Source organism: Sturnira hondurensis, unplaced genomic scaffold, assembly GCF_014824575.4.
Source record: "Sturnira hondurensis isolate 20B ecotype Veracruz unplaced genomic scaffold, ASM1482457v3 Scaffold0024152, whole genome shotgun sequence".
In the NCBI taxonomy this organism is placed as follows: domain Eukaryota; kingdom Metazoa; phylum Chordata; class Mammalia; order Chiroptera; family Phyllostomidae; genus Sturnira; species Sturnira hondurensis.
Genome location: NW_028096783.1, coordinates 4227341 through 4251789, shown reverse-complemented (window position 1 = coordinate 4251789; position 24449 = coordinate 4227341). Strand labels below are relative to the sequence as shown.

Sequence of the window (24449 nt, the reverse complement as noted above, 5' to 3'; positions counted from 1 at the left end):
ACATTTTTCTGTGACTTGTTTTTTTCTTAACAATATATCACAGAAATTCCTCTGGGTCCATAGATATGGATCCAAGAAGAACACACACATTTTGTGAGTCGAAGAACATTTTGTGGTGTGAGTATTCTACAGTGCATCTCACCATTTTCCTGTGGATGGGCGTGCCATCTCTTTTCTCAGAAGTTGCCACAAACTACATTGCATGAACATCTTTGTACATGCACTTGCATTCTTAGGTTAAGGTGGTAGTAAGTGTGATTTATGAGCAAAGTATATGTATATGTTGACTTTGAATAGCTCTTGATCTTGTCAGATTGTTGTTGCTATTCCTGGTCCCTACCAGCAATATTTGAGAGTGTCTTACCTCCAGAATTTTTATCAGGAGAACATCTCTCTTAAAATGCAAATACCCTCGAAAGGTGTCTAATTAGCAGTCAAAATAACAATGCCTAGAATGCATAAAACCTTCCTGCAGTTTACAGAGTGCTTTCCACCACAATTGCTATCCCATTCAATCCTCATAAAAGTCCTTCTGGATGGTTTTTACAGAAGCAGAACTTCAAGGCTGGTGTGCAAAGGGGTTTCCCCCGAGGCCAGACAACTAGCTAATGTCAAAGGGTGGTCCAAACCAGAATCTATACCCCAGGGTGCTTTTCCCTTTTACCCTACTCCATCTTTGTAGATAAGTGCAAATTACTTAATTTTTAAGAGTTCCGTGTCTGTGCTCATGGCCTGGCCCTGCTGCTAACCACCTGGCTGACTTGGGGCGAGTTATTTCTCTTCCTGTGCCACCAATTGCACACATTTAAAATGAGGGGTTGAGTTAGATGCTTTCTCAGAACCCTTCTCCCTTTGACAACAGTGGCTGTGACTGGACCGACAGATCCAAATGGGTACAGAGGCCTAAGGAGGAGGGAATTCTTCAGGGCACAGTGGGGAGGAGGAGGCAGGAGTTGTTTCAAAGGAGGCAGGAGTTGTACAGAACACTGTACAAACCACAAGTTTTCGCTTATTGTGGATTAAAGCAATAAAGTTGGAAATCTGTCCACTGTGCTGCCTGGCCCACAGCTTCTGTCACCCGTTAAGTTCTTACCACTGGGATTATTGATGCTGTTTGCACCCACGCTGACAAGAGCAGGAAATGGGAAACACGTGGTTTCTTCTTTCAGCAACTTGGGCCAAATACCTAAGTGACCATGGAGCATGGGTTCGTAGTTCCTTATACATCCTGGCATTTACAGACTTGCATGTCCCAGGCAGAGCATTAGTACTCATTGAGCCCTCCTCCCTGGAAGATGGCCCCATTCTCAACAAGGGCTTTTCTGGCAGATTTTTAGGGCAGATAGACTTCCACTCTTTACTACGGAGGTGACTTTTGGAGGCCTCTTCTTTACCTACTGTCAGTCTAGTTTCACCCATTCTATTGATTATTTTTTTCTATTTATAAAAGTAAGACATAATAATTATGGAGGTGAAAGTAACCATTATCAGGAGTATAAATGGCCTTCTAGTCACGAAAAGCAGTTCTTTTAAAACACAGTTTAGGTCCTGTGTGTGTGTGTGTGTGTGCGTGCATCATTTTGAGTCTCTACCTCACATCAAAGCGTCAGCACTTTTGTTTGCCCCCACCCTGGATGAGACTCCAGTTGCACTTTCCCAGCTGGTGCAGACAGAGAAGCTGGGAAGAGGCGGTTGTTCTCACAGCTGACTATTATCTTTCAAGGCAATGACTTCACCCACTGCTGAAATGAGGTCGTGGATCTTCGGCTCTGAACCAATGAGCAGCTCCCTCCTTCCTGAGGGAGTCCTGGGGCAGTGCTGAGCCAGGGTGGGTGGTGGAGTTGCCTGACTCTGGACTGAGGCTTCGGTCTAGGGAGAAGGTCCCGAAACATTTCCTCTACTGTCTTCAAGAAGACAACAGAATGAAATAGCGGCTATTGGGTACAGATGCCTTGATTTGGTTTGTTTCCCAATGAAAACTATCAAGATATGGGTGATTGGTTTGAAGATACATATTTTAAAATTTCTACCTATTTGTGCAGTTTAGTTTTAAATCTGTAAAGGGGCATGCAAATAACACTAAAATCATCATTGCCGTTACATTTAATTTGGATGTTTGGGGACCTCTTTTTTAATCTGTGTTTTAAATACTTAAGTACTTGTGAATGTTGATTAGGTCACATTAGTTTCTTCATCTGTAAAATTAGCAGTATTATTAATGCCTACTTTAGTTATTTTCTTTGAGGACCCTGTGAAATAATGCAGGCCAAAATGCTTTGTAAATTATCCAGCAGTAATCAGGTATCAATAGTAATAATAACAATAATATTATTATTAGCTTAGCCATCCCATCTACCTTCCCATTACCAGAAGCTTTTTAGGCAAGCCAGCCATATCTTCAATCAATTTTTCCTGAGGAGCATTGGAGATGCCCCAGAAAGATAAAGAGCTAGGCCTGATTCTGTGGTCCACGGTGGCTCCTTATGTTGCTGTTTGACGGATAACGTGGAGAGACTGGCACTTCATGGCTCTGTGGCTATGTGTTGCCACCCTTTAAGGCCTGATAGGTTCATGGTATTCGTGCAGATGGAAAAATATTCATGAAGCTGTTGGGATGTCTGGCATGCCTTTATTCACGGGTGGGTGAGCCACGTATGCTGTAAGCTCTGTGTCTGTCTGCATGCCTCATGTTGTGGCCTTTACTCCCCAGGATGGCACCCATCGTGACACCTGTCCCCTTGCATGTCACTCATCATCATCGCCCCCAGTAGGGAGTCCCTACCTGTTTAAGTACTAGAGGGAAACAAAGCCAGAAAACTGCCAGAACAGTATATAACATAACATAATTCTGCACATATGAGCCCACTTCATGTTATGGGGACAGTCTATCAAACCCACACTCAAGGCTGTGGGAACACTGGTTATCAGGCCCCTCCAGGGCTATGGGACCACTGCCTCCCTTAGCTACCCACACACCTGGGTGAGGAAGCCAGACTGCCTCCACTTACCCTACACTATGACACTTAGAATAACATATATCATGTGTGTAAGTGTGTTGGTTAAATGGCATAATGCTTGATATATCATGGTTTATTAATGGTTACTGTTAGTTGAAGGTTACCTTTAGCTTCATGATAAAAGGTTGATTGTCACATGTTTGGGCTATCCAATGAGGACAGGCTCAGATTGGCTGCTGAAGGGCCCTGGCGCTGCTGAAGGATATTTCTCTAAGAAATCTGTATGGAGTGCATGATATAAAAAATTTTAAAACACATAAAAATATTCTTACCTTTATGGATAAGGAGGCAACTGAGCCAGTGTTCATTCTGGGAGTCAGGTCATGGCCTTCTGTTGTTGAACTCAAAATGTTGATGAACTCAAAATGGCAGGCAAGGCGCCTGAAACAATGTGGTTTGGGGGGAGACAAAGAACAGTGTTTTTGTTCTGGTTTTGTCTCATCTGCGTTGTGTGGAGGAGAATCAGGAGCCTTGCCTCCTGACATATGGAAGATGGCACGAACTTGGACTTCATCTCACAGTGCACCCCTGGGTTGTTATCCCACCCAGCCTGCTTCAGACTCAGGGGGCTTCCCCGCCACCACAGGAAGGCTCTCCAAGCAGAGGATTGTGTTAAGCTGGGGGGAGGGAACTTCCATTTGGGGTCAGGCTTTTTACAGACAAGATGTGGAGCCCTGAGAATTGAAGCAGTGTTTCTGAATCGCGCTGGCAAATGAAGCTGGGATACAGGGGTGGAGACGAGCAGGCACCGAGGTCAAAGCTGGCAGAGGAGAAGAAAGAAAGAGAGGCAAATAGAAATCACACTGCGCCTGTGTGTAGCTGTAATCTAACACGACTTTCCCCTCTGTCGGCAAAGGGGGCATATGATGTTAACATTCATTATCATGTCATATTCGATTGACTGCCAGAATTTATTATACTTTCTGCTGCTACACACTGAATACTGACAAAACCCATTCCCTTGCCCAAGAAAGGTCTCTGCTTTCTAATCTTCACAGAATAACAGGGAGGTGGAAGGCCATCAATACCAGAGTAATGAGTGTCAGAGTGAGGCCAGGCCTGCAGCACCTTAATTCCAGAAGCAGCAGGAGAAGGAGAGAAGAGGAGGTGAGGGAGGGATGTGTATCTGCCTCAGGATAACACAGCACCCTGTTGGGGCTGGGTGTTTAACTGGGTGCAGAGAGTGCCGCTAATGGGGTCAGTCGTTATGGGTGTGTCAGTGCAGGGAGTCAACCATGTGGCTTCATACAATCTTCTAGTATGAACGGAGGGCAGCAATACAGGAAGGAGGAGAAGCCATTCCCACTGTTGTATAATCCAGTTTATCGGTGTAGATGCATTTTGCTTACCTCAAAAACTATTTATTGAGCATAGCTCGTGGGCCAGGCATTGTGCCAAGCTCCTAGGGATACAGGAAAAGACAGATACAATTCTTCAAAATGTAACAGTCTCCTGGGGATTGGAGAAAGACAATCTAACAGCTATGGGACAATGTGCTAAATGTGGTAATAGAGTTTCATTGAGTCACTCAAATATTTATTAAGACTATTTGTTTAAGACACTGAGCTAGATGCTGGGAATATGGAAATAAATCAATAGGCTCACTGTCTTCTGGCACTTCACAGAGAGTGCCTGGGAACACAGAGCAGGAAGGCAGCTAGTACAGATCCCACGTGAAGGAGAATAACGATAGGAACAGTGCTGGTGTGAACTCTTGGCAGGTAACTAGTAGCCAGGCAGCTGTGTGGCCACAAGGGTTCAGGAGGAAGGACCAGAGTGTAAGAGGGTCAGAGCAAGGAAGAGAATGTCCGAGTGAGAAACCTCAGCAAGTACTGGGCGTGCTGAAGCATAGGGTTTGTGAGAAGAGGTGGATAGAGAAGTTGCGGATCCCACCCTGCAAAGTGCCATCAGTAGAAGGTGGATAGCCTTGGGGAAGTCACTGTTCCGTGCAGTGTTTGCTTTTTAGCTTGTTCATTCCCCCCTATTTAGGATTCCTTTCCCCACTTCTACCCTACTCTTCCCCACCTTATTTTAAAGTACAACTCAATCAGCATTTTCATCTGAGTCGAGTAACTGATGAGTGCGTGGGAAGTTGCATTTTAATGGTGGCTCCTAAATACCTGTTGGACTTCAGACCTTAGACCCCAGAGAACTGAGTGGTGTGTAAGGGGAGGCTGTTAATTTCCTGCTCAAATTAAGCTACCCGTTGCCATGGTTGGTGTGACTCACTGGATTGAGCACCAACCTGTGAACCAAAGGGTGGCTGGCTTGTTTGATTCCCAGTCAGGGCACATGCCTGGGTTGTGGGTCAGGTCCCTGGTTGAGGGGTGTGTGAGAGGCAACCAGTCGATGTTTCTCTCCCTCTCTTTCTCCCTCTCTTCTTATCTCTCTAAAAATAAATAAATAAAATCTTGTAAAAAATTAAGTTACTCACTCATCATACTCACCTGTGTATGGGAGGTGAGAATAAAGAAAGTGAATCCTGAGTGCTGTAAATGCAGGTAGATCTGTAATTAAAGAAATCAGGTTGCTAAAGGCCAGAGCTCTGTGATCACCTGAATTCCCAAGGATACTACTTGGGCAGAGATTTTTTTTTTCAATTCAGAGACAGAAAATTCCAGATAGGTTTTGTTTTTTACATTTATCTTAGTCCTGAAGAACATCATGAGGAGTCTAAAATATCCTTAACGGGGAGCCAGAGTCTCAACATTTTAAATGCCAAAGGAATAGCTCTCATATGGAAAGCTGGGCTCTATTTATATTAGAATGATTCAGATTTGCTGGAGCCCTAAGGATGGGTCAGCTGAGGTAAAGTTATCTTACCAGTTTCCAGTAAACTTATGGATACATTTGCATCTTTGTTTGTATAAATTAAAACAAGCATTTACATACACATTTGCATACTGTAAAAACTGTGTACATATGATTAAATTAATTCGTTGCTCTGATATGTAAGTTGCAGCTAACAAGTACAACAATGAGGTATTGTGGAGATGACTCAGGCCTTGCAGGTTTTTCCTGCATCTACCACTTAGTAACTACATCACTTCTCAGTGAATCTCAGTTTTTTCACATCTAGAAATAAGTAAAACAATATTTGCCTTACATATCTGTTGTTTAATGCTCAGATAGTTGACTAATAGATATGAAGTACCTAGCACAATGCTGGACACAAAAAAGGTGTGCAGTATCCATTTGTGCTTTTGACAACTCAGGACCCCAAGTGAGAAGAGCGTGAAGAAGAGCCTTTAGCCAGAGCTTCTGTCTACCTTAGTCTAGTTCTCCTTGGAAGGGCGGGTGGTGCCCTGCTTGGAGGAGACCTGGCCACATGGTCTGACTCTCCACTAGTTTAGACAGCATTGTTCTTCTCAGGCTCTCATTCTTCTTTTTACCCAGGGTGGCCTCCATATTCCAAAATGAACCCACTACACCAGGAACTCTCCATTTCTTTGCTCCTCTATTACTCTTTCATGCTCACCTGGAAAAGTCCAGCCCTCTACTTACTTCATGGGTGGGCTGTGACTGGAGCAGCTGACGAAACTGAAGAAGACTTGTACCATGTGGCTTTAGCTGGGGTCTCTTGGAAGCAGGCACCAAGGTGGAGTTTGAAGAAGGCGGGGGCAGTGTGACCTGTCTAAAAGATAAAGCTGAGGAGGGAGTGAAATAGTCAAGAAAAGTGTTCAGAATAGGGGGCAAATCTGCTACATGGAAGGGAGCAAGGACAGCCTTGGATCACATTGTGATGCTGAGAGTCTTGGGCAGCCTGATGGGGATCTCCAGTGCCCAAACTGCCAACAGAGCTGCCCCATGAGGGGACTCCTCCTGGGCTCAGTTGTGGGCTTGGATCAGCCAAGAAGAGCATGTCTGTGACTCAAATGCCTGCCAGATCCCACTGCATAGGGAGGCAGTCGGTGAACTGCTCTCTTCCAGGCAACAGCATGCTCTCTCTTGACAGGGGTTCTGAGTCACACCCCTCCGTGGCTACTGCACAGACCCTGAGGTTTCCTTTAGCTTGAGACCAAAAATCTGAAATAGACCCTTAGCACTGCTGGCCATTCTGTAATTCCCTTAGTCAAGTCATTCTCCCCTGTCTGAGTTGACTACTTGACATTTTAATTTCTCTGCTAAAGTTCTAAAATGCTGTCTTCTACTCTCAGATAATTTCATATGTTATTTTACTAAGACAAGAGCATACTTGGAAATAATCCACCGCCCTAACCCTGTTGGAATTTCTGCATCTGTGCCCACATGCCCTGCCTTCTCTCCTGTGAGAATTGACGAGGTCTGCGTTTGCTCCCATCTAAAGTGGACTCTCCCATGTGTGTACTGGATTTTCTCCTGCTCAAGGGCTTAACAATCTTGCTCCTCACTTCTCATCACCTGGAGAGAGGTGCCTAGTTGGCATCTTACTTCTGCACTCCTCTCAGTAAGACTCCTTGAGATGGGCGTCCATATTCCATTTTTTTTACTTCCAAATTTTTTCTTGATCTCAGACTACTTAAAGATTTTGTAGTGTGTACCACACTAGTGGAGTTGTGTTGTCAAGGTCATCTTACTCTACATCTTACTTGACTTCTCAGCCACATTTTGCTCCTTCTTCTTGGAAAACTTTCTTTACTTGGCTTCAGGACCCTATACTCTCAGTTTCCTCCTCTCACTGTGATGCCTGAGTCTCTACTCCTAGTATCTCCTAATCTTCACAATGTCTTAATTTTTCTGCAGGGCTCAGTTTTTATGCCTCCATAGTACCTACATTTATGACTATTTGAATGGTTTTAAGAAACAATTATTTTTTTAAATCCTCACCTGAGGACATTGTTTTCATTGCTTTGAGAGAAAGAGAGAGGGAGAGAGAGAGAGACAGACAGACAGACAGACAGACACATTAATATGAGAGAGAAACATCAATCAGTTGCCTACTGTATGTACCCTGACTGGGGGTCAAACTCTCAACCTTTTGGTGTATAGTACCATGCTCCAACCGACTGAACCACACTGGCCAGAGCCGACAGCAGCTTTTACTGGTCTTCCATCTCTAGCCCTGTCCTCTTTATTTGCCTCCAGGCTGGTGTTTCCAACCATCTGTTTGGGTACCTGATAGATATTTGAGAGTCAGTAAGTTCAAAACAGAATTTTGATTTCTGCTCTTCCTCTACGCCTCCTTCTTTCCCATTTATCCAGGTAATCAGACCAAAGCTCTTACTGTCATCCATGACTCCTCTTTCACAACCCACATCTACGTTATCAACAGTTTATCCAGGCTTGAACTTAGAATATATCTAAAGTGAGATTACTTTTCACTTCCTCCAATTCCACCCTTTACTCCAGGCCCCCTGCACCTCTCATTGCACTAATGTGAGAACCTCCTAACTAATCTCCCTGTGCCACTTATATACCCCTACTCTTCCCATAGCAGTTGGGAATCCTCTGTAAACAAGCCTCCAATGGCTCCCATCACACTAACTGCTCTGGTTTTAAACTATCCTTAAATTTAGTGGCTTAAAGCAATATTATAGACTAAATGTTTGTGTCCCCCTAAATTCATATCTTAAAACCCTACTCCCCCAGTGTATTAGAAGGTGGGGCCTTCAGTAGGAAATTATGGGGTCACAATTTCCTACTGAAGGAATTGATGAGGGTAGGAATTGATGAGGTCATGAGGGTGAAGCCCTCATGAACAAGAATAGTGCCCTTATAAGATCACAATAAAACTTGTGTCTTCTTGTTGCTCTCTACCATGTGAAGGTACAATGAGAAGTTGGTAATCTGCAATTCACAAGAGGACTTTCACCAGAACTTGACTATGCTGGAAAACTGATCTTGGACTTCCAGCTTCCAGAACTGTGAGAAATAAATTTCTGTTGTTTACCATCCACGCAGTTTGTGGTATTTTTGTTTTAACAGGCCAAAATGACTGAGACAAACAGCAACCATTTTTATTATGTCTCTTGATTTTGTGGGCCAGAAATCCAGGCAGGTTGAGCTAGGTGGTTCTTCTTTTCTACATGACATTGACTGACATCACTTAGTAGGATTTAGCTTGAAGCTGTTCTGGTCCAGGGGGGCTCAAGATGGCTCTACTTCTATGCCTGTCCCCTTGGCAAGGAGGATTGGAAGGCTGAGCTCCATTGGGCCTAGTTGGGCCCCTTTCCTTATATGTAACTCAGAGCATCTTCATATTGTCTCTCTAGCAAGACTTCTACATGGTAGCTAAGGGAGACCAGAATAAAAACTGGTGACTCTCCTAAAGCCTAGATCCAGAGCTGGCTCAGCATCCCATCTGTCATAGCCATTGGGCAAAGCCATCACAAGCCAGCCCAGATATAAGGGGAGGAAAAATACACCTCTCCTCTCTGTGGGACAGGTAACAGGGAATTTATGGCCACTATGAATCCACTATGCTAAAATATCATTAATATTTTATGTATAACTATATCCTACATGAAGGGCCACTGCTCACTACTCTCACTTCATTTTTTCTGCTCATTTTATTCTAGTCATTATAGCTTCCTTGATGTTTCTTAAATATTTTTTCTGACTCAAGACATTTGTACATGCTGGATAACCCCCAAAACAGATTTACAACAATCTCTCCCTCTTTATACAGGCACCTGCTCAAAGGCTATTACTTCAAGACTCCTCACACCTGGCCTCTCATTTCCTATGACCCACACAATTGCTCTTCATGGCCCTAGTTATCACCTGACCTTGTGTAACTCTATGTATGGTAACCTATGGTATGGTTAGTCTTCATCTTTTCACTGGAATAAAATGTACTTATGTGTTTGGTTGGTTGGATGTTTTTGTTGTTGTTTTTTCCTCACTACTGAATCTCCAGCTCCTAGAAGAGTGAAGGACACTTAGAAAGGCCTCAGAAAATGTTAAATGTTGAGGGAATCAGGTAACTCGTATTGTTTCAAGTAGCTTAGCAGTCTTATGTGGAAATAAGGTAGCGATAGAGTTTCTTTTACCTTCCTAGGCACCTCATTAGAAATGGCTTGCTTTGGCTTGTACTTCTTTGCTATAATTGCATTTGAGAATTAAGAGTAAGAAAAGTCCCAAATTTAGTGATAGAAAGGAGTCTCCAGAGGGCTTTCTTCCAATTGCCAAAGCTGGTAGACCCCCGTGCTTTCTGTTCGGACTAAGTATATATCAGTATCGTCAAAGCATATGGAGAGGGGGAGGGTTCTGGGTTTGCAAATGCTCCTGTCTTGCTGTGGTGGTGTGTGGGTTGATGTGGAGTGTTCAGCCAGAGTGCACACTGCTTACTGAGAATTCTATGATAAAAATGAGTTTGAAATACAGTGGCTCTGCCAGCAAGTTGTTTCATTCTTTATTAAATGCCTAGCACAGAGCTTAATGCCTGCTCCATAATAGGTACCCAAAAGTGTTAATAAAATAATAAATTGTACTCGGGATTACCTATGTGTCTTCTGTTGAAGGCAAATGTGAGGCTTGATGCTACAGATGTGAACCCTGGCCAACTCTGGTTAGTTTTAACGGCTGGAGGCAAAAGTGTGAAAGGGTTTCTGGAGAAGTCTCATGGCCCGTCCTGTGTATAACTAAGACTGTTAAGACTGCCATGCTTGAAAACAGCAGAGACCCAATATGAACGAGCTAAAGTAAAGCAGCCACCCTGATGTCAGTGCCTTGTGGTATCTGATGGAATTCCTGGAGTCTGAATACCAAGGCGATCTGCAAAGACTAAAAGGCAGCTGCATCTCTGGAGGAAGCATAGCTGGTGCTTGCAGTGCTGGCAGGAGCCTCTCCATCTTGCATATCAGTATTTCCCTGCTGCGTGCTGGCATCTTTGTCTTTGCTGGATTCCAGTTTCTACATATGGCACAAAACACGGCCACCCATAATGTTCAAGATTTATGGCTATGGTAAAATGCAGGAGTATATGAATCTCTCATAAACTCAACTTCAATCATTGAGGAGAAGGGTACTATTGGTCTAGCTGGTTATAGGTGTAGCATCCTGAACAAACCAACAGTAGTTAGAAGGTGGACTTAGATAAGAACAGAGATCACATGGAACTGGAAATGTTGGGGCATGGGAAGATGTTTCTCAGAGAAGTGCAGTCACATGACTGTTGGCCTTGTCTACCTTCTAGGTGAAGCTAATCCACAGGTAATCCCTCTGAAGGACAGTAGCTGTGTTTTCTTCCTGCGGCCACGCCTTCCATCTACAGATGATTATGCCTTCGCCCAAGGGCAACACCTCCATATTCTTCATAACATATGTACTAGTTCAGAAGGAAATATTGAGTGTGCGATCAGATTATTTTTAGGTGGCTTGGAGACTGAAGGAGGTAGCAATGGGAGCAGAAGATGAAAGGGTGCATTGGGAGATGACACAGGTAGATGTGAGCTCCACAGGAGAGCCGAAGCTACCTGCTGCTCAGTTATAAGAGCACAGGAGCCATATTTAAGCTAAGGAAGGTGCTCAGTGGTATAACACTGGAGCTGACACACAGGCAGAAGCCGATTGCAGTGGCAGAGGTGGAGGGGGGCAGGGTGAGAGATGGGCTCCTGAGTGAAGGGCCAACATCTGGTTCCCACAGTCTCGGGGATTCCTACTGAAATTCCAGAATGGGTCTCGGACTACCCAGAGTGTTAGAGTAAACTCTGTTACAGAAGTAAGGCTGGCCTCCATTTCTTGCACTAAGGAAGTTTGAAGGAAAAGTTTGTCTTCATAGTGTTCTCTCCTCACATTACTGGTGGTATGCTCTGCCTCCCTGGCTCAGGCCAGTTCTAGAGAACAGATTAGGAATTGAAGAGACTAGGTATTTATGCTGAAAGTTGGGAAGATAAAGAGGATTTCCTCCCTACTTTACAGGTGAGAAAAGTGTAACTGTATGAGGTGGTTATAGAGTTAGACATTTGGCTAGAGGTGAGACAGTGGGTGAAGGATTCCAAACCAGGTACTTGGACTCTGACTCCGATAACTTCTCCTTTACCTTTGGTTACTTACACTAAAACTCTTAAAGTCCTAGCACTCTAATCAATCTGTAATAACATTTATGAGAAAAACTCTAGAAGGAAAGTGTACTTTAATTAGGCACTAATAAAATCAGCATTGTGCATGATGAAATTTATCTGCTAGGTGCCAAACACTCACACGCACACACACCTCAAATAGAAAATAACTACATAGTTCTACATTTAATCACTATTGCCCTCTGAAAATATGTTTTGATTAAGGTAAATATTTTCCCACAGTGATTGACTAACTTTAATTAATACTATTGGGAATATTGTTTTTAAAATTTGGCATAACTAAATTTTACTATCTAATTTACATTTAGCAATAATTGCTTAATCAACACCTGTAATGGGTTGGTTGACACCCTTCCCCCCAAAGATACGTGTATATCCTCATCCCCAGAATCTGTGAATGTGACCTTATTTGGAAAAAGTATCTCTGCAGATGTGATTAGGTTGAAGATTTTGAGATGAGATTATCTGAGTGGACACTAAATCCAGAGGCAAGTGTCCTTATAAGAAACAGAGGAGCACTGGCTGGTATGGCTCAGTGGATTGAGTACCTGCCTGTAAACCAAAGGGTCATCAGTTTGATTCCCAGTCAGGGCACATGCCTGGCTTGTGGGCCAGGCCCCCTGTTGGGGGTGCAGGAGAGGCAACCACACACTGATGTTTCTCTCCCTCTCTTTTTCCCTCCCTTCCCCTCTGACTAAAAATAAATAAGCAGAAATTAAAAAAAAATAAAAGCAACTCTAAAAAATAAACAGAAGAGGGGAGGACACTGACATGGATTGGACAAGGCCACATGAAGATGGAGAATGAAGTTGAGGTTGTGTGGCCACAAGCCCAGGAACACCTCAGACTGTTGGAAGCTGGAAGGGGCAGGAAGGATTCTCCCTTAGAACATTCCTAAGGAGCTAGTGCCTGTTGACACTTTGATTTTGAACTTCTGGCCTTTAGAGCCGTGGAAGAATAAATATCTGCTGTTTTAAGTCACATAGTTGGTGCTAACTTATTTATTACTGCAGCCACTAATTGGCACTACTAATAGAGTACACGTCCTTTTTCTTTTAAGAAAATCTTTAGTTTCTTTTGCCTCTTCTTTTTCCAGCTGATTCATAATATTTGCTTGATGATTTGGTCACATTTTTAAAATCATATATTAAGTATTACTGCATTTCAGGCATTGTGTCAAGTACTTTACAGGATTATCATCTCTCAACTTCACTACAAATTTATAACATTATTCCTCTCCTTTTGTGTGCAGGAAACCTTAGTCAGAGAGGCTAAACTATTTTCTGATGATCATGAAGCTGGAAAGTGGAATGATTAGGATTTGAACCCAAGTTGTCTGAGTCAAGAGCCCACAGTTGTACCCTCCAGGCTTTAGTTTTGAATTTAAGGACCTGCTCTGGCTACTTTTAGGCTTTAGAGAGTTAGGCATTTTAGAAAATCCTGCGCCTTTGTCCTGAACTAATCTGTATAGGATGTCACTTGTTACCTGTCCCTTGCATCCCTTCTTGCTAAAATAAAAAAAGCTGCCCTCCTCCATGCACCTTCTGCCAGCGTCTCCCCTTGCTTTAGGCTCTCGTCTGTGCTCCATGCCTTTATTCTAAAATTACAGGAGATGTAAACATGGAGATGGTTCCAGTGTGACATACCCTGACCACCTTTTTTCAGTTACGGTGAAGTTATAATATAGAAACCGTCCTTCTGATCTTTCTGCGATGTTTCTCCTCTCAGCTGACATATTGAATTATTATTATTTTTTCATGCAATCCTAGAAATCATCTTTTAGATTCTCCAGTGAAAGATTTCTGGCACTTGAATTAAAGGGTTAGGGCTAGGCTTGCTCTTTCTGTCTCTTAAATTTACTGAACATTTAAAATGGAATTTGAGTAAGGGAAACATTTGTCAAACATACTTACGCAGCACATTTCTCTCATCAAACATGGCTGGTTAGGATGTGTCCTTAACTGGCTGTTTTCTTGGCACAGCCATTGTTTCTCATTCTAAGTAGAAAGGAAGCAGCACGAAGCAATTAAACCTGGCCACTCCTTCCCTGGGACACTACCAGGTTTGTTAATGTATTGGTGTTCTCTAAGCCCCCGTGGCTATTCTTGTCATTAATAGTCCCCTTTCTACCCATGTTCTTACAAGTGATACAAAGGCCATTGGGAGACAAACAGTTTCCTGAAACACTGAAGAAGCAGGAGAGGAAGGTAGGCATCATGGCTAAGCACTAGTCTCCACCCACATCATGCACACACATGTGCACATATGTAGACACGCACTTGCATGTACACACACTGATACCAGACTTTTTAAAAAAAAGAAGTGCATGTCTAGTCAAGATTATTTATGTAAATGCTTTAAAGAATGGGCTTAAAGATATTTTTTCTCAGCAGCCTTTTGAGCAGTTTCTATCTTTTTCATCTGTTTTCATCTAAGCAGCACTTTAATGTCTTTTAACTGTATAGTTTTATGTGTCACCACTGACGCTAGTCACCAGATAAATACAGCAGAGTGCTGGCATAGATCTTCTTTATGGGGTATATATATACAAAGTGGCTTCCACTTTTGTACACGTGCTCCATATTTTTGGAACCCAAAGCTGACAGGAGAAATAATAAACCAACTTTGTAAAGTAACAGATTCCCAATAGTTTAAGGCATTGAGGAAATCTTGACAACCCTCTTTATTATGATGTATAGAGGGCATTCATACAGCAGCAAACATTTATTTTGTTGCTAGCAAGTCCTAGGCACTCTGCTAGGCATTGGGGATACCACTGTGATTAAAATATGGGCTCTGCTTGAGACTTAAAGTCTTGGGAGGCAGGCGTGGTAGAAATGAAATGAAACAAAACAATGCAATAATTTAAATGGAGTATCTTGGAAGCACAGGGGAGAGAGCAACCAACATATTCCAAGAGTACGGTCACCAAGAGCATCCGAGCACAACCGAATTCAGTGGCTTCCTAAGAGTTAACCAGAATAGTTTCAGAGCTGCAAATAGCCTTTATTCTACCTGAAAAAAATAGGACAGTGAGTGGGTGACAAATTGCTCCATGTTTATTTCTTCCTTAAGAAATGGAAATATTACAAGTCGCTGTGAACAATTTTTCCTGCTGGCCAAGGTCTGCCCTTATCTCCTGTGGGAGAAGAAAATAATGAAAAGTAGCTATGATAGCTGCCTTCGAATATTTGAGGTGCTGTCATGTGGAGAAGAAATAACACTTGCTCAGAGATACTCCAGAGGGTCATGGCTGGGACCCAATGGCAACCATTGCAGGCAGAGTGATTTTAACTTTGTATGAGGAAGAACTCTCTCTCATGGCACTGGCTGCCTTGTGAGGCAGTGAGCTCCCCACCACCAGAACCAGGAAGAATAACCAAGCTCAGATTTTGTCTAACCCAATCCTTTTATCATTGGACACATGGATTTATGCTTGATCAGTGAGTCAAAACAGGTTTTTGGGAAAGGGTGAGGAAATAAGGCAGAGAGGTGGTGTTCGGTACAAAGAATTCTCACTTCTTTCTCAAGTGGAACAATTCTATCCTGCTAACCACTCCAATTTCTTTATATTTCTGGAGGGAAGAGGTATGGATATTATCATTCCAACCCTAGAGAGGAGGAAGACCCCAAAACTCAGCAAGGAAAACATCTACCTTCCATTAAGGTAGGAGCACAGACTTATTTCATTAAGAGATGGCAGGGGCTTGCAGATTCTCAAAAGAAAGGAAAGCAGATGGGCACACAGTGATATTCATATAGCCAGTTTTTACATACAGTGCTCACCAAGGTTTCAGTGCCATGCTTCAAGTGAATAAACCCCTCCAGTGTCAGAAACATAAGGAGTTGTCAAGCTGCCTGTAAGACAATGTGATCACGAAGTCTTAGAATGGAGAAACCTCCAGTCACCTTGGTAAGCAAATAATCCTCTCTCAAGTGATGCTTTGTAGTTTAATGGAGTTGTTTGCTCTCCAGTAGATGAAATCTGGAGTTGTGCTGCTGTGCGCTCTGCAGGAGAGGCTGCAGAGCCCAGGAAGGATGCTTCTTTCTTTCTCACTCCCAGCCTTCCTTTGGCTGACCCCAACCAGCTTTTGTAACCCCAGTTCCTGTAACTGTCCTATGCAAAACATATGCCTACTCAGCCTACCCTGGAAGGCCATGGGGAAGAGCACAAGCCAGGGAAACTGCTCCAGTGGGGCAGGAGGTGGACCATCTCTTAAAAGTGGGTTTGGTGGTATAGGCAGGATCAAGTTAAAATGAAGGTCAGACTGGATTTTGTTTGGTTACATAGCCAGAGATGGACCCAGTAATCATAGATGCATCTGGCCATGTGATGGGGGGAAGGAACCTAGCAGCAACGCCCCTTCTCAACAGTCAGTTCCTGGCCGCATCACCGTGAAGACCATATGAGTATGGAGAATGGAACAGCAGGAGGATGGCGATTAGTCTGAGGTCAGGAAAGGGGCATCAGAGACTGGGTGTCGGCCAGTCTGGGGTCCTCATGGAAGTCATGAAACTTACTGGGAGAGAGAGGAGTTTACCTGAAAGAAGCTTGCAATAAATGCCATTTCAACGTGGGATCAACCTAGAGAGGACTGCCTCATTAAGACGACATTCTGTGTCGCAGTGAAGGGCACATCTGGTCCTGTTGTTGCTGTGTGCGGGAATCTTGACTCCAATCACCAGGAAGGATCTGACCTCGGGGGCCTGGCAGTTACATATAACAATGGCCAGAGAGATACTTCAACGTGGAGCTTTGTGAAGGTGACAAAAGGATATAAGTGTGACAGAACTCACAACCTGTAATGAGAACTATCTACAGTTCATTTTATGTTGCAGTACAGAGCAAAGGAAGGACAGGTTTCCAGCCTCTTTTCAGTGAGGAGTCAGTGATAATCCCGACTGTGGTTAACCCATTTGGCTCTGAGGAGTCCAGATCCCTCTGAGTATTTTCCGTATTGCTCTTAACTCAAAATAGCCATGTTAGTGTAACTATTCCTTGCTAAAGAAGCTTATTTGCCAATGCACTTTTCCCAAAGGACAGTTTTTAAGTCCCGAGTCATTATTAATAACTGAATTCATGGAAAGTTCTGCTTCCCCGAATATGTTCCTCAGATAGCTGGCTGTGCTGACGTGACTCTGAGGTACACTCCAGGCTTTGCACTCTCTGACTTTCATCTGGAGTGCTGAGGCCACGTGCATGGACAGGAACCAGGTCGGGGAGGGCTGATTGTACGTGTTGAAGGCTAGCCTTAAGTTTTATACTGTGGGCAGTGTGTGTGGGGAGGGGGTCATTCAAAGGCTATTAATCAGGGCAACAGATGAGCCTGAAAGTAGAACAATGAGAGTGGATGGATGGCTGACAGACCAAATCCTAGGAATCGATGGGCTGGTTATCAGATTCACCTTTCTTAAGGCTGGACCCTTTCAAATATATCAACCAATAGGCAGATCATTTCCCAGGTGTAGCGGGTTGCTGGCAGTGAAATGCTAATTGTGCCCATACTACATGGACATAAGCAGAATTTTAAATACTTAAATTTGGAGATATGGGGTAAAAATTAATGGGAAAAAGATTTTGAGAAGGTAGTGGCCCTTGGTGATGAGAATGGGGTTAACTTTATTTTTGGAAGTTTCAATCAGAAGAAACTATTAGAGAAATAAATTCATCCTTGATTTGTCTGAGAATTGATGCTTTTTTTTTTTTTTCACTTGAACCCACTATAATTCTTTGGCCTGCTGAAGCCTGTGAAACTCACATTTGTAGGAAGTTTGTCAATGGCTGGCCCACCTCCGTGGAGGAGGTGACTTACATACAAAATTTAGTTCTTCTCTTTTGTGAAGGTCCAGATGACCTTACAAGACATCCTCCTGGTGGGTGGGTGGAATAACACTGGAAGGTTCTTCAAGACCATTAGTCCTTTTTATCAGTCAGCCAAGGATATAAAGAGTAGAATTGGTGATTGAAGTTGCAAAGCGAAGACCAAGGTCTGTGAAAACTGGAACACAAACGGGGGCTGCTGGCAAAGACGACTGAGTGCATTAGCTTATCAAGGCGAAAGGTTTCTTGGATAAATAAGTAGAGTTCCTTGCCCTGGCTGGGTTGCTCAGTTGATTGGAGCATTCTCTTATACACCGAAAGGTGCAGGTTCCATTCCCAGTCAGGGCACACACGTAAGTTGCAGGTTCAATCCTTGGTCAGGGTGTGATAGGAGGCAACCAATCAATGTTTCTCTCCCTCTCTTTCTCTCTCTCTTTTTCTCCCTCTAAAAATAGACTTACAGAATCTTTTAAAAAAATCCATTATTGTTAACCTTGATATGGGTGGTGTCAGTGATAAAACACACCAACCAGGAAATGAGGTCAAGCAGATTTGGCAATGATTGGAGAAGATTTGCAGGTTTCCTAGTTCCTCATTTGGCACAAACAGACGCTTCACAGACATATGGTTACTTCTGTATTTTCTTGATAAATAATAACCAAATTTCTGTCACTGAAACCTAAAGGTTGAGTTGGAGCTAATGAGACAAGTGAACTTGGTGGTGATAATAAGTGAACTCTAAAATATTCCTAAGAAAGAGAATACTATGTTCGACAGTCCAAGTGCAAGACATATCACATTGTTTTCAGCATGTTGAAGGTGTGACATGGTAGAGGAAGAGGAATCATAAGAAATAGCTTCATGAAAATCCTTGTAGGTCACTTCAAAGGATTTAGGCAATGAAGACTTTTAATAGATTTTAAACTGGAGAGTAAAGTGACATGTTCATAGTTGGTTTTCAGGCAGGTCATGGTGATATGGATGGTTTGAGACAGAGAGACTTGTTAAAGGAAAATGGGATGATGCAGATGAGAGATGATGAATATCTGAGCTAAGACCTTGGCCTCAAAGCATGAAGGATAGAAAGTACAATTGGTCTGACTCAGTGATTTTGCTAGTCAGGGTTCTGTGGAGAAACAGAACCAATAGGATATCTATATCTATATCTATATCTATATCTATATCTATATCTATATCTATCAATCATATATATATATATATATATATATGATTTGGTATGGTGACTAGGTAATTGATTATGGAGGTTAGAAAAATCCCATTATCTGCTATCTACAGGCTGAAAACCAGGGAGGCCAGTGATGGAATTCAATCTGAGTCTGAATTTGAGAATCTGAGACCAAAAATACAAGTCCCAGTCTGAGTCTGAAAGCCTGAGAACAAGGAGCACCCATGTCCAATGTCAGAAGGCGAAGAAGATGGATGTCTCAGCTCAAGCAAATTAACCCTTCCTTTGCTTTTTTCATTCTATTTGAGCCCTCAATGTATTCGGTGGTACCAGCCTACATTGGTGAGAGCAATGTACTTTACTCAGTCTACTGATTGAAATGCTAAATCTTCTTCAGAAACACCCAGAAATAATGTTTACCAGCTCTCTGGGCATTCCCTGGCCCAGTAAAGATAGCCCATGAAGTTAACCATCATAGTGATGAATTAATATGAAAAATTACTTAGAGGGAGGAGACAAAGATGACTGTCAGATTTCTGGTTTGGATGGTGGTCTCATCAAAGTAGATGGTAGTGCAATAAATTATTACAAGAAAACTAGGCAGAGGAGAAGGTTTGGGGGAATAAAGGTCATCCATTTTTAGATATGCTGAGTATGAGGTATGTAAGACAAGCAAGAAGAAATATCTATCTGAACTCTGGTAAGAAGTCAAGGCTAGAAATTTGGATTTAGAAGATATTAACTTATGGACAGCAATTAAGATAATGAAAGTGGATATGTTGGCTAAGGGAAAGCTGTAAGTATACACAAGATGGACCACACTGGGCCTGTGGGGATTAGGTGTTCTGGGCCTTTGAGATTCATTCCCCTCTGTTTTGACAGCTCAGCAAGATACCAGCCAGGCAGCCCTGAGTTAGTTCAGTGAAACAGTCTGAAATCCAGAACCTGTCCCCCTTTCTAATGATGCCATTTCTTTGATAAGGAAGTTCCCACTATTAAACTGTTGGCTAGATGTTCCCTGCCCCTTCTCAACTCTCTTGTCTGTGTGTACTACACTACAGACTTTTACAAAGTGATAAGGTCTTTGTCTTAGAGCCAGCCCCTTGCATGGTGCATCTAGCTGTGTCTAGCCTCAAAATAGCTCTCTGTGGATCAGTATTAAGGTTGTGTATTCTCTGCCACCTCTGTCTCATAGATTCTCCCTTCAATACCCCCCTTTTACAATTTCATTGCATAACCCTGCTGATGGAGGCGGTTGTGGTGTGTGTCTGTATGTGCCCTCTTATCATGGCATCTATGCTTACCTGACTTGAGGGAAGTAGACTTGAGTCAATGAAGTCTCAAGGCTACATGGCTCTTGCTGCTATACCTAGACCTCTCACTGGGAATTAGCTAGAAAGGTTAGGTGCATGTAATTTATTCCAATCAGAAGTCAGTGTGGGATTTTATGCAAGAGAATGACACAGCTTTCAATTTTCTTGTGGAGTATTAGCATGAAATTCCATAATAAAATAAAACCTGATCCTTTAAGGAGAATGTCTTTTTTTTTAATATAATTTTTATTTAATTCTTGTTCAAGTACAGGTTTCTGTCTTATATTCCCAACCCTGCCCGCCCCCCACCCCATGCTCCCCGCCTCCCTCCCCTTTCCACCCCCCACCCTTAGTTATTGTCCATGTGTCTTTTATACTTGTTCATGTGAGTCCATTCCCTTTTCCCCTATGATTCTCTCCCCTCTCCCCTCTGGGCCCTGACAGCCTGTTCCATATTTGAGTGTCATTGGTTGTATTATGCTTGCTTGTTTGGTTTGTTTAGATTCCTGTTAATGGTGAGATCATATGATATTTGTCTTTCACCGCCTGGCTTATTTCGCTCAGCATAATGCTTTCCAGTTCCATCCATGATGTTGCAAAGGGTAGTAGTTCCTTCTTCCTAGGGAGAATGTCTTTGAAAGGAGAATCTCACAGCAGAGAAGGGGTCCTGAATGCAGGACTCTCATTCTTCCTCTAAAAACGCCTTGGTGTAAGTATCTTTCCAACTTCCTCTCAGACCCTTCCTTTTACACCCCTACAATAAGCCCTGCTGCAAGGCCCAATGTCTCCATGCATTACTTCAAAATTTTATGAATACTTAGTTACCCAAATGAAACTTTTCTTCAATTAAGGAGTTGTTTGAATGACAAATACTCTATAACAAATAATTATTGAGTGTTTACTCCATGCAGGGGGTTAGTAGAGTACATTGCATGCAAAACTTGTTTGCTCTTCACAGTAGCCCCATGGGGTAAGTCCTGTGTTTATTCCCGTTTTCAAGATAATGAAGGAAGGTAGACAGAAAGTCAATAACTTTTCTAAGATTACTCAGCTAAGTAGTGGTAGAGTCAGGATACGACCAACAGCAGTTTGCCTACATGGCTCTTGCTGCTGTTATAGACTCTGAAATGGTGCCTTTTTGTAATAAACAGAAATAACATACATCTAAGGAATCTTGCAGCCTCTGGCTTTCTCTCGTAGGTTTCAAGTCCTCTCCACAAATAGTGCATGGCATGAAATGCGCAATTTCTCCCTTTTTGCTCCTAGACTAGTCCCTTGTTCTAGACGTTAGTTCAGCACCCAGTGCCTGTGGTTCACACCTGAACCTCTACCCAAACCCTAAGGATATCAGGCCAAAGAGGGAGGTAAGAGGAGTCTCTTCCTCTCTAAATCCTGTTTTCATTAATCTGGAGTTCTCACTGAGGTGCCTGCTCTTTTTGGGAGATTGTCAGCTGGAATCCTGTCCTTTTTCAGTCTTGGCCCTACCTCCACTAGGGAGCAGGTCTCAGATTTGTATTTCATCAATAGAGAAAACCCAAAATACACACAGAAACTGCCCACTTGCACCACCATTGTGTAAGTTGCTGTGTGGGGTGGTTGGCAATTTCTGGATTCTCCTAAATAGACTTCACCTCGTTCCCTCTCTCTTGGTCTTTAATTCCGTCTCTCTCTGTCTGTCTCTCTGGCTCCCACTGTGACCTGCTCTTGGTTTAATTAATTGAGTGCTTGCTCTAGGCTCCTCTGTTTAGTCCATAGGCATCTCAGACAGTGGCTGGCCCTTTGTTTCTCTTGCACCTCTCACTTGCGCGTGGTATGTTCTTACGAAATATGTGTTCAGTTGATGTATGAGTAAACTTAATGGAATTCAATCCTATTTTTTAGCATCCTGTCTCTTGGCCTCAGATTCCTCTCTCTAAAGGTTTTCTGCATTTTTTAATTTGTTGAATATTTTAAAAAACAGATCACGCAGTTTGGTGGTAACTTAATATATTCCTCCAGAATCTTCTATTAATTAACTTAGTGATTTAACAACACTGAACTTTATTATCATTTTATAGTGCTTTGCTAATACTTCATTTTTATTCTCATCTTACTTCCCCACCCCCTAACCTTAGATAATTTTTACTATCTTCCATGCAGCACTTTTTATCCCTCACAATCAATATTAATTTCATTCTAAGATCATATTTTGAGATGGAGCTGTTTTCTTGGTTCAAGTCTGGAGATCAAGAGGTAGTTTGTAGAATCTGTGTTTTCAAAGAAAATGTCTTATTAGGGTAATTCTCTGCCAGGCTAGCAAGATAATTTCAATCTTGTTGGTGCAGAACTCACGCATGGAGGTACTGCTGCTTCAAGGTGACTGGGTCACTCTTCAAAATAGGTTGCCACAGCTTGGGCAAAGCTGGCATGGCAGGTGAGAGGGAATGGAATCCAATAAGCAGGTGGTGCTCGCCCCACTGCCCTGGATTTCTGTGCAGTTGGCACGGTGGGGCTTGGCGATGGGAGACTGAAGCATGCCTCTCTAAGCTCTCTGAAGCATGACACTGTACAGAATGAAGGTTCTAGGAACAGAGCCATCAATGGGAGTAGGCCAACAGGAAAAAAGGTAGGGGAGATTTGGTGAGCAGATATTGAAAAGTAACTTTGAGGAGACTTGCAGTGATCTTTGGATATTGGTGGGAATTTTTGTTCTGTGTTCTAAGGACTTTGTTAATTCAATACAACTTTTGGTAGAATTTACATTTTTTTCTTTTATTGATTCCAGAGAGAGGGGAAGGGAAGGGAAAGAGAGGGAGAGAAACACCAATGTGAGAAACAAATGATTGGTTGCCTCAGACACATGCCCCAACTGGGGACCAAACCAGCAACCCAGGCATGTGGCATGACTGGGAATTGAACCTGTAATCTTTCAGTCTGCAGGATGACACCCAACCAACTGAGCTACACTGGCCAGGGTAGGGCTCAGGAGAACTTTTTAATTAAGGTGAATAATAGGATTTACTTATTCATCATTTTGAAAAGCCAAGAAGTTGCTATACAATTGCAGAATGGGAACAAAATAAGAAATCATCTCTGTTCTTCCTGGAATCAGCATTCTGCACATTCACAATGAGCCTCTATTATCTTGGCTTGTTTTTTTTGTGTCAGCAGAATGTTATCAATTGAGTAATTATGCAGAGGTTCACATGGGGGAAATGCAGATAATGGAGGTAGCTCTTTTTCAAAAACATAAATAACATCATGGCTTATTCAAAAAAGAGACTTTCTGATTCATAAATAGATCCAGGAGAGGAAGGAACTGGAGGCAGACCTGACATCCAGAGGACGAGAATGAGTGCTTTGTCTCATTTCTTTATGTTCACACATTAGCCTTTTCCTTTCCCCACCATTCTCTGTTTTAAACAACTAAATGAAAACTCTTCTAGCATCCTTTCTCTTCCTCCCTCCTTCCCTTTCCATTTTGTTCCTGTTCCCTCTCTCCCCTTATCTTCCTCTCTCTTTCTTCTCTTCTTTCTGATCAACATTTTCTCTAAATTTCTTTCACAGATACCTTCAAGAATGCATGCTAACTTTAAAAAGTTACTATTATTTTCTTCAAGTGTTTCTTTGGGGTGGGCTTATATGCTCGAGTGCTCATCCTGTGAGCAGCAGGAACCCAATACACACATTTCAATTGCTTCTTTGCTATTAAGGTCCTTTCATGGTATATTTTGTATTTTCATTCATGATTTCACTTAATGTTCCAAAGGATCCTGGGAGGAGGTAAAAAGTATCTTCTCCAATTTTGTGGATTGGAAAAATCCAAACAAAGACAATTCCAGTGTTCAGGCCTCCTTGACTAGTAAGGTGTAGACTTCAGGACAAAAGCTCCTCTGTCTTTTTTCCTTCTTAAGCCTATTGCTCTTCCACTCTTTCTAGCTTTTTTTGCATCGCCCTCCTGACTTGTTTCACACATTCACTCTTGCCGCTCCACATCGTTTGCTTCAAGTAGAAGTTCATGGGGTCTTTTTAAAGTGTATATCTGATCTTGCCATACCATGGCATAAATGGCTTCCCTTCGCTCACAGGCTAAAGACTGAATTATTTCCCATGCCCATAGGTCAGGGCTTG

General features: G+C 42.7%; 1 long non-coding RNA gene across 1 annotated transcript in view; it reads left to right on the top strand.

Moving 5' to 3' along the window:
* Nucleotides 1-24449, top strand: part of LOC118981499 (uncharacterized) — a 325802-nt gene that overhangs the window by 241504 nt on the left and 59849 nt on the right. Inside the window, exon 2 of the long non-coding RNA XR_005065352.1 lies at nucleotides 18235-18247. This is a non-coding gene — a long non-coding RNA (uncharacterized LOC118981499). The remainder of the gene's footprint in view (nucleotides 1-18234; nucleotides 18248-24449) is intronic.